The sequence below is a fragment of the Bubalus bubalis genome, chromosome X, assembly GCF_019923935.1.
Source record: "Bubalus bubalis isolate 160015118507 breed Murrah chromosome X, NDDB_SH_1, whole genome shotgun sequence".
Lineage (NCBI taxonomy): Eukaryota > Metazoa > Chordata > Mammalia > Artiodactyla > Bovidae > Bubalus > Bubalus bubalis.
In genome coordinates, this window is record NC_059181.1 from 61,468,656 (window position 1) to 61,477,406 (window position 8,751).

The following is an 8,751-nucleotide window of genomic DNA, read 5'->3' on the forward strand; positions in this document are numbered from 1 at the left end:
CGCCTGGCCCTTACCCCCGCCCAGCAGATGCAGCTGTTCGGGTGGATGAGCAGCCACGTGAGCCCTCCTGGGCCAGGTCTGATGCTCAGGCACATTCCTAGCCTGCCCAGCCATACTGGCTTCAGCAGGGGTTTTGATTGACAACAGGAAAGAAAGTAAAACACATAAAAGGGAAAAAAATGCAGCCACCCAGTGACTGAAGGGAAGAAGAGCAGTGAGCCAGCTACCTGCCACTGCCTGGGCTTGGAGGCAGGCAGCAAAAAGGGAAGACTCTGGATATCTAGGGTCTTCAACCCTACTTACCAGCTTTATCCACAGGCTCTGGGTCCAACAGTGCTGGATTGGATCCTCATAGCAGCCTGGCACCCAGATGAGGCTTAAGCCCAGAGAGGCTAAGTGACTCCTCTAACCCTAACCCCCAAACACCCATCTCTCCTTACCCTACAGGACTCTACTGTCACTGCCCTCCCCCAGGGTTCCAGGCTCTTCTCTCCCCATCCCTCTGTCCTCTGTGTGGTACCCATTAGCAGCGCAAACGACCCAGCTACGGCCAATACCGGGGCTGCTATGTCTTGACAATTGCCGAAGTATTGCCTTCCCCCAGGCTTTCCCTTGTCACGCTTCTATCAGCTGTTTCCACTCAAGACCAGACATTTTAGGGTCATGGTGGACCCTCCTCTGGTCACAGGGCAAAGCTGTGCACCCTCCTTGGCTCTTTGTTCCTGGATCCATGAGCTCCCTGGGCTCTAGGCCCACAGCTCAGCATCTGCTCAATTATCTGAACCTGCCTCAACGGCTTTCTTGAGCTCCACCCAACACACCTGCCCTGAATCAGCCTCTTCTCTGCAATTCTACCCCCAGCTCCTTCCCTGGCTCTCAGCCTGTATTCCACACCCTACTCCAGCCTAAGCCTGGCCTCTTCCCTTCTTCCCTTTGATCCATTTTTTTTCTGATCAAGCATCTTCTCCACAGATTCCAGATGGAGAAACAGACCTGGAGAAGGAAAAAGGAAAGACATCAGCTCCCACCCCAAGTCCCTCTGGAGCCAAGGAGCAGCCATCGCAGAGGGTTGAAGCTACATTATAAAGCTCCTAGGATCAAACCTCACCCCAGAACTCTCCAGAGCCCACATAGGTTCTACAGCAGCCAGTCCTGATATGCAGGTAACAGACTTTGATCCCTGAAGTGACTAGCACTTGATACTGAAATGAATACTTTCCCTATTCCCAGGTGACGCTAGTGGTAAAGAATCCACCTGCCAATGCAGGAAATGCAAGAGACACTGGTTCGATCCCTGGGTTGGGAAGATCCCAGGAGTAGCAAATGGCAACCTGCTCCAGTATTCTTGCCTGGGAAATCCCATGGACAGAGGAGCCTGGCGGGCTACAGTCCATGGGGTCACAAAAGAGTTGGACACAACTGAGCAACTGAGCGCACACACACACACACACGGCAACACAGCAGACAAGGGCCTCCCAGAACACAAATCCCTCCTCCTTCCTTACCAACCCCCTCTCCCAGCAAATAGGGCCATGGCCTTACCAGCACCTTTGACCCAGAGGGACTGCCATTTTCGCTCAGTTGTGTCCAACTCTTTGCAACCCCATGGACTATAGCCCGCCAAGCTCCTCTATCCATGGGATTCTCCAGGCAAGAATACTGGAGTGGGTAGCCATGCCATTCTCCAGGGGATCTTCCCGGCCCAGAGATCAAACCCAGGTCTCCCACATTGCAGGCAGACTCTTCACCATCTGAGCCACCAGGGAAGCCCCCTTTTATCGTTATGCCAACCTTATAGAAAAGGCAAAGCTGAAGACCAGAATGGGGTGGTGATTTGCTAAGGTCACATAGCTCTGTAGTGCCCCCTCCCATCCTCACACTGAGCTTCTTGCCTTATGGGAATAACTTCCTTGGAGGAGACGTCCTCTCTGGGAGAGAGGAAAGAAAAACCCAGCAACTTACTGGGGGTTGGGGTGGGGCAGCAGAGGGAGCCTGGGGATAAATGCCTTCTCTGGAATTGTCCATTACGACGAAGGTAGAACTGGTCCAGGTAGAGGTCTCAGACCTTAGTCATGAGCTCTGAGAGAGAGAGTTGCTGCCTCCTCCACCCAATGTCCCTGGGGAGTTTCTGTAACTGACATCTCTAGAGCCCACAGACAACATACTGTGAATGGCTGGTGCTGAATGTGGCACCGTTGCCCTCGCCTTCCCTCCTGCCCAGACCTCCCATCCGGGTACTGTCAAGCAAGGCCTTAGCTCTCCCCTTCTACTGCTACCACCCCTGTCTACACTGCTGTCACCCCTTGCCTACCAAGGGCAATAGCCTCCTCCCTAGTCTCCCTGCTTCCACTTCTGTTCCTTAAAATTAATTCTCCACCCAGCAGCCAGAGGGGTGGAATAAACATGTAAAACACCCACCACTGGCTTATCCTGCATTTGGAGTAAAGCTAGGCTCCTTACACAGTCCTCAAGGGGCTCTAGGATCTCGTCCTCCAGTTCCCACTCACCTTAAGCATCTCCTACTTCCTCCACACTACACTGATTCTCCTACACCCTTCCCTAAACGCTTCCTATCTCTCTGTCATCACTGGTGCTTGCTCCTCTTGCTAAACACCTTGCCTTCTGCCCACACCCCTCCTCCCTGCCACCTGTCACTAAGGCTCGAAGCCCACCAATCAGTGATGCTCAGAAAAATGGGACTCTAGTTCTGGAAGGGAGAAGAGCACCAATGCCATGCCCATCAGCTGATATTTTCCTCATTTAGGGGTAGCTTGTCTTTGCAGGGTGTTGATGGTACAGAGTTTAGGGTGCCGTGGAAATCTGGATGAAGAAAAGTTAGGAGCATTAGTATGGAGCTTCGATCAAGCGCGGATAGCAAGATGGGCATTCGTGGTGAGCAAGAAGGCCACTAAGTTGCCTTAGCACCCACTCCATGCCAGGCAATTCAGACCTGTTTTCTCCTTCCAGCCTCATGACCACGAAGTGTTCCACCAAGTCCATTTCACAGATGAAGAAACTGAGGTGATGAGAAAAATGGAGTGAATTGCCCCAGGTCACACAACTGAGCCTAGCTGCCAGCACAGGTCCGTGGGACTCTTTTCAAGGCTGGGGCTTGGGGGCCCGAGCTGTTTTGGAACAATCAATTACTGAATTGAAGCAATTGAGGGAGCCGATTTGGCCGGGCTGCCTGGCTGGGCGGCTGCTCTCACCCCTGCTCTCTAGCCAGCTGAGGCATTTCGTCATTCACACTTTGAAGGCAGCCTATTCTCACCAGCAGCTTCCAAGCCCGTACATTTGCATTTGGATCTTTTCATCTGATCTCTTGGAATTAAAGGCTTTGTCTCCCATTAAAAAGAATTCCAGGCCCTAGGAGCCCAGGGGAGGGGGGGAGGGGAGGGGGCTCCGGGCCCTTGAAAGCCTTCCTTCCCACCGTGCTGGCCCCGAAAACACTCCACCGACGTTAGCGGGTGGGGCAGGCCCGACCAGGAAGGCCTGGGTTGGGGCACAAAAAGCGAAGACTGCCTCAGGGCCCCTGTTCCATGCTTTAACCCAGCAGTCTTCCTTCCTGTCTAGTGCCTCCCCAACCATTACCTAGGATTCAGTGGGCCAGGGGCGAGCCCAGGTTAAGAAGCCTGCCCTGACAACTTTGGAATTCCAGCTCTGAGGCTTTTTTAGCTGTAAGCTCTTGGGGAGCTCAGTCGCAGGCACCTCTGAGCCTCAGTTTCCGAATCTATAAAATGGGAGGAGGGGGATCTGTAAAAGGTGGGTCCCACTGCCCAGGGCAGTGGAAAGTGTTCTGTATTAAGAGTCAGGGAAAGAGAATGAAATTCCAGATGTGTCTTCCCCTCTGGTTCCCTTGGGCAAGAGCTTTCTCCTCTGTGGGCCTCAGGCTCTCCCTTGTAAAAAGGGCTGTTTGGTTTCAAGGGCTCTCCTCCAACTCTGGGATATTATGGGATGCTGAGCCTCCAGAGCCCATTCAGCCTGCTCCCTCCTCCTTGCCCTGACCCCAACTTGGACTTGGTCCCCCACCCCATCATTATAATATTTTTGTCCTTGTTCCCTAGGCCACCCGGGCAGCACATTAGACTCACTTAGGTAGATTTACAAAAATATCAAGATCAATCTCCAGAGATGCTGATTTAATTGTTTTGGGGTGGGGCCAGGATCGAGTTTTTTAAAGCTCCCCAGGTGGTTCTAAAGTACAGACTGGGCTGGGAACGACCTCCCCAGGCTTTCCAGTACCTTAGATACAAGCCACTCAAAGGTTGAGATTGGGAACTCGAGCCCTGGCTAGCCCTTACCTGTGGTGACCTGGGTAAGGTTTAGAAGATGGGATAGAAAGTGAAAGTGTTAGTCGCTCAGTTGTGTCCAACTGTTTGTGACCCCACGGACTGTAGCCCACCAGGCTCCTCTTTCCATGAGGTTTCCCAGGAAAGAACACTGGAGTGGGTTGCCATTTACTTCTCCAGGGGATCTTCCTGACCCAGGGATCAAACCCATGTCTCCTATATTGTAGGGGGATTCTTTACTGTTTGAGCCACCAGGGATGGGGAAGGAGATTAAATGAGATAATGCATACAAAGCACTCAGGCCTTTAGAGCAGGGTCCCCACAGAGGCAGTGCTCACCAAATCTGTGTCTCTAAGGTCTGATTTTGGCTTTGCAGTTGACAGTATATGTTCTCTAACCCTGGGCTTCTCACCACAACCCTGCGAGATAAGGTTAATGAAGCAGACATTACATATGGGTAGACTGAGATCCAGAGTGGGGAAGTGACAGATCCAAGGCGGTGTAGTTAGAAGGGCCCTTAAAGACCATTCCAATAGAGTGGTAGGTGGTATAGTCCTCAAGTGTGCAGCCTCTGGAGCCAGACTGCCTTGGGTTCAAATGCTGTCTCTATCTCTTCAGTTGCATGAACTTGAGCATGTTACTTTTCTGTTCCTCAGTTTCCTCATCCTTAAAATGGGGACAATAATAGTACTTGCCTCATGGGTTCTCATTAAGCTACTCCCCCCTTCCCCAGCTCCAGGCACCTCCTACTCGGTCTGGAAGACCAGCCCCAAAGTGGGAAAAAGACTACGCCAAGGTCCACACAATGACTTTGAGGCAGAGGTTGGCCAAAAACCCAGGACCCCCCGGGCAGCTTCAAGACAGAGGCCCCACACTACTGCTCTTTTCTGTTGCTTCTGTAGTCCTCTCTGCTCACGAAGAGCATTACAGACTTGTATGGCCAGGTCATTGGCAATTTTTTCTATCTCCCAGTGTTCATGGAGAAGAGCAGAAAAGGAATTCTCCTCTCTAAGGCACTCTTATTTCCGTTCTTTTTTTTCTCTGTGCACTCTCTCAAGCTGGCTCGCTTGCTCTGTCGCCTCTCCCCTTCCATTTTCTCCCTCTTTAGTTCCCTCTGGTAACTCAAAACCATCTGAATGGATTTCAATAAACCGCTCCTCCAATAGTCTCCTTCAAGGGGGAGAGGATGGAAAGTTAAGCCTTAAGGGAGAGTTTCTCTGATGATGATACTGAGGGCTGAATGGTGTGTGTGTTGGTGGTGGGGGAAGGGCTGGAGATGGGATTGATGGTATGGTGTGTATGTGGGGGGGTGGCGGATGCAGGGCTTGGATACTGGGAGCATGAGCTGAGGAGAGGGGATGCTGCTGGCCAGGGCGGAACAAGGGAATCCACGAATGGGGACTCAGAGGAACTGACACCTGAGGAGCCACAGACAGCGAAGTTTGAGAGGTCCAGAAGGCCCATCAAATTCAAATGGATTTAATGCATGAATCCATTGAATCTCACAACAACCCAGTGAAGTTGTTACAGTTAAAACCCCCATTTTACAGATGAGAAAAATGAGGCTGAAAGAGGTTAAATAACTTGCCCAAGATTCTACAGCAAATAAGTCACAGAGATGGGTTTAAACTTGGCAGTTTAGCTTCAGAGCCCATGAACTTAAAAACTCCACTAGGCAGGGATAAACCAAGTAGGCCCTTCCCTCAAAGAGCTGACATTGCAGAAGTCCTTCTGACAGCAAGAAACAACCTTTTAGGGAAGCAAATGATGTCAGGTAAACAACTCTGGGAGTCAGGAATCTGCATTCCAATTCTGAGCTGTGTGACCTTGGGTAGTAAGCGGACACCCAGCCTCACAGGCTTGTTGGGAGGATCCATGGATGTGAAAGTGCCTAGTAACCCATACAGAGCTGGGGGAGAGGATCTTAGACGTGGGCTTTTATATACTTCCCTGCTCATGACCTCATTTTCGGTTCCCTGCCCTCCAGTATATACACTGTATGCTTTTGCCCCACTCAAGCCAGCAGTACTCAGCCCCAAGGAATCCCACCATGCCCTGAAAAGCACTCCTGCTTATAGACACACACACACACATGCACACACACACACACACACACACACACACACACACACTGCTTGTGCACACACACAGCCCTACACTTGCACACATGTGCCTATCCATATGTACACACCCCCTCCCTTGAAACCCCCATCTGCAGGAGTCCTCCCCATCTACAGGGCTCAGAAATGTGACTCTCGTGCAACCCAGCTAATTATTGTGTCGAGTGAGGGCTGCAGGCAGGTGGGCATGGTGAGGGGGAGATGAGGGCCCAGACTGGGCCCACCCCACACCCCATACTGTGTGGGGTGCACAGTATGATGTGGAAGGGCCTGGTCAGGAAGGTAGCAGAGGCTGGTCAGACCCAGCCTTTTAAGCAATCCGTTTAGCCCTGCAGCTAAGGAGCCCATTAGTGGCAGCTTCTCATTTCAGATTTCCCAGCATGCCATGGCCCGCAGACTGCACACTGTTTATTTGGAGAAGCCGAGCAAAATTGTTTGTATAATTAGAGCAGGGACAAGGGCAGCCCTTGAAGGGGTTCTCCACAGGAGACCTAGGCTTGCAGCAGACGCCAGCTCCAGGGCCTCACCACTCGCCCCAGGAGCGCCCGGCTGGGGCCCAAGAACAACAGAAGCCAATGGGCTGGCTGGGCTACAGGGCCTGCTCAGTGGTCTCTCTGGCCCCCTCTCTCGGTAGTAACTGATTGGACAGACCACCATTGTTCCACCAGAGCCCCCAGGACCAGGCAGAGAGGAGAGAGGGCCAAGGAGCCATGAAGTCACAGTAAGGTGTGACGATCCCAGGCTTTGGATTTAGATCTTTGCTTCCCTGGCCTTCTCCAGGTCTGTTTCCTCATCTGGAAAGTGGGGATGGTAATACACCTATTAGAAGAGCCTGGTGGCTAGCGGGGGGGGAAGCTAACTAACTAGCATCTGGCAGGGTAACACAGTGTCCCTTCTTTCCCTCCCTATTCTAGGTTGACTTTGATTCCTTGTTTCATTTTCATCCAGATAATTGCCTTCTGAATAATCAGCTTTAAATCTGCCCACTTAGACATTTCTGCTGACTCTAATGATCACAATATCCCTGGATCCAGGGTGGGTGGGTCCAGGCAGTTTGCTGCCTGCCTTCTCAAGGCAGCCTGTCCTTTCTCCTGTGGCCTCTGATTGTCAGAAATTCTGATGAGATCTAAATTTGTCCTCATGAAACAACTCCCCACCTGTACCCTTTCTCACCCCCATACACAAATCTGAGTTCTACTCCTTATCTCCAGGCAGGCCACTCTTGACATAAGTCCTGCAGCTCTGAGCCAGTGGCCCCTCATAGGGGCAGGTCCCCACCTAAGAGAGGGCCTGATCCTTCAGGTGAGGCTGAAACCCCCCTTCCTTGGCCCAACCTCAGGACCACACTGTCTCTCCCTCCCTCATCAGTGCTGCAGTCTTGAAGTACTGACAACCATCCGACCTGCTTCCATTCTTGGCACTCTCTGGTCATGGGTAGAATAAGGAACAATTATATTCTTAGCTCCCATGGTAGGGACTGAGGTTCCCATTTGGGCCTCCTTTTTGGTATCTATGAAATGAGGATTGGACTCGATAAGTTCCAAGACATCCCATCAACTTAGCAGATGCTCAGAAATAACTTCCTGAGGTGGGTAGGGCAAGGAAGTAATTGGTTTCCCAGGTTACAAGCCAGCAAGGGGCAGAGCCAGGATTCCAGCCCAGGTTAGCTAGATTCCACAGCTCACAGAAGTCCTACAGAGGGAGATACATACAAACAAAGGAAAGTCAGAAGAGTCAGCCTTCTGGCTGAAGAGACAGCATTCATTCTTTCATTCATTTATCTATTTCTTCTACCATTTGTTTTTATTAATATAATGAAATACTTCAGATATATAAAAAGGTCTCTAGAATAACACAACAACCCCCACTACCCATCATTCAGCTTCAGAAATGATTCACAGATATAATTGGAGCTCTCTTTGTACCCTCTCTGATCCTATTCTCCTTCTTAACCCTCTGCAAGGTAGTCAATCACTCTCTGGATTTCTATGTGTCAAAAGCTTTGCACTATGGTATATTCCATGTAGACTTAACCTTATGTGCTTTACCACTCCGTGTGTGTCTGTGTTAACAATGTAGCTAAAGGTCGTTTATTTCCATTGCCAAATAGTATTCCATTGTATAAATGCATCACAACTTATTTATCTGTATTCCTCATGACGAACACTTAGGTAGTTTTGTATGTTTCATTCAAACAAAGGGCACCATGAGAAACATCCTTATGTGCATCTCCTGGTGGATTTGTGTGTGAACACATTACCAGGGTCTTACTGGGTCTGAGGGTGTGTGCTTATCTTCACCCTTATAGGGTGTTGCCAAGTTGCCCTATGCATTTGTATCTT

General features: G+C 50.8%; 1 long non-coding RNA gene across 1 annotated transcript; it reads left to right on the forward strand.

The window, feature by feature from the left end:
• Positions 1 to 712: 712 nt before the first annotated feature.
• Positions 713 to 3,284, forward strand: LOC123331775. The gene is made up of 2 exons (XR_006548545.2): positions 713 to 1,163; positions 2,968 to 3,284. It is a non-coding gene; the product is annotated as an uncharacterized LOC123331775 (long non-coding RNA).
• Positions 3,285 to 8,751: the final 5,467 nt, after the last annotated feature.